A 1,908-nucleotide genomic window follows, 5' to 3' on the forward strand; every position below is an offset into this window, starting at 1 on the left:
TTATCAAAAGCTCCACTAAAATCCAAATAAACTGTCCACCACTTTCCCCTCATCCATTAATTTAGTTTTTGCTGTTTAGTCATTCAGTTGTGTCTGACTCCTCATGAGCCTGTAGACCATGCTCTCCATGGGATTTTCTTGGCAAAGATACAGGAGTGGTTTGCCATTTCCTTCTCCAGTGGATTAAGACAAACAGAGGTTAAGTGATTTGCCTAGTTATCAAGGTTTCTGTGTTACGGTGTGAGAAACAGAAAGAAGTTCAGTGTTACTGGATCATAGAATATGGTTGTTTAGTCATTTTCAGTCACATCTGACTCTTTGTGACCCCATTTGGAGTTTTCTTGGCAAAGATACTGGAGTAATTTGCCATTTCTTTCTCCAGCTCACTTTAAAGATGAAGAACTGAGGCAAGCAGGGTTAAGTGACTTGCCCAGGGCCACACAGCTAGGAAGTGTCTGAGGCCAGATTTGAACTTAGGAAGATGATTCTTTCTAACTCCAGATCCAAGACCTTATTCACTGCACCACCTAGCTGCCACCTAGAATATAGAGAAAGGAATAAAAGTCTAGGAAAACTGAAAAGGCAGGAAGGAACTAGGTTTTGAAACACTTTAAAAGTCAAACAAAGGATTTTATATTTGATCCTGGAAGTGGTTTATTGAGTAGGTCAGAGCTATGCTTTAGAAAGATCCCTCTGACAGCTGAGTGGAGAATGGGTTAGAATGGAAGAGGCTTGAGGCAGGGAGACCAACCAGAAGTGTACCGCAATAATCAAGGTTTGAAGTGATGAGGGCCTCTACCAGGGTTGCAGTGTCAAAAGGAAGAAGAGGGCACATACAAGAGATGTTGTGAAAGTATTCTAGAATAAATACAACATGGCAACAGATTGGATATGGGAGAAAGAAGAGCTGTGAAAAAGTGAAGAGGACGATGCCTAGTTTGCAAGGCTGGGTGACTGGGAGGATGACAGTACTTTCAACAGTAATAGGAACATTTGGAAGAGGGGAGAACTGGCGAGGCAGGAAGAGAATTGGTTCAGTTTTGGACATGTTGAGTTTAAAATGCATTCAGGATATCCAATTTGAAATGCCCAAGCTACAGTCTGAGATGTTAGACTTAAGATCAGGAGAAAGGTTAGGCCTAGATAAATATTTGGTGAGGTATATAAAGTGCTAGGCCTGGAATCAGAAAGACCTGCATTCAAATCTGATCTCAGATACTTCCTAGCTGTGTGACCCTGGGCAAGTCACTTAACCTCTGTTTGCCTCAGTTTCCTCATTTGTAAAATGGAGATAATAATAACACCCACCTCCTAGGATTGTTGTGAGAATAAATGAAATAATACTAATAAAAGCACTTAGCACAGTGTCTGGCACATAGTAGGTACTATATAAATGTTTGCTATTATTATTAATGATTACTACCATCATCTACAAAGAAAAAATCATTAAATCCATAAGAACTTATGGGATCCCCAAGAAAAATCATATAAAGGGAGAATAAAAGAGGGCCCAGGACAGAGTCCTGGGGGGCACTAAGACATAGATGAAGATCCAACAAAGGATACTGCAGAGTGGTCAAAGAGGTAGGAGAAGAACCAGGAGAGAAAGGGAGCCGTGTCATGAAAACCTAGAAAAGAGAGGATCCAGGGGAAGAGTGTTGTCAATGGTATCAAAGACACTACCTTTCTCTTTCATCTTCCTCCTCACTGGTGGTTCACAGTCATTTTCTCTACCTCCTTCCCCTTCCATTGTCATCTGAAACTCTAGTATTCAAGTCAATAAACTTTCTAATACCTTGTTCTCAACTATATTTTTTCCACTCACTGCATGAAGTCATATCTTTGATCTCACCATCACTTAAAATTGTTCACAGTGCATTCAAGATCTTAAACTCTAAAATCCCTCCC

This window comes from Trichosurus vulpecula, chromosome 4, assembly GCF_011100635.1.
Source record: "Trichosurus vulpecula isolate mTriVul1 chromosome 4, mTriVul1.pri, whole genome shotgun sequence".
NCBI lineage: Eukaryota > Metazoa > Chordata > Mammalia > Diprotodontia > Phalangeridae > Trichosurus > Trichosurus vulpecula.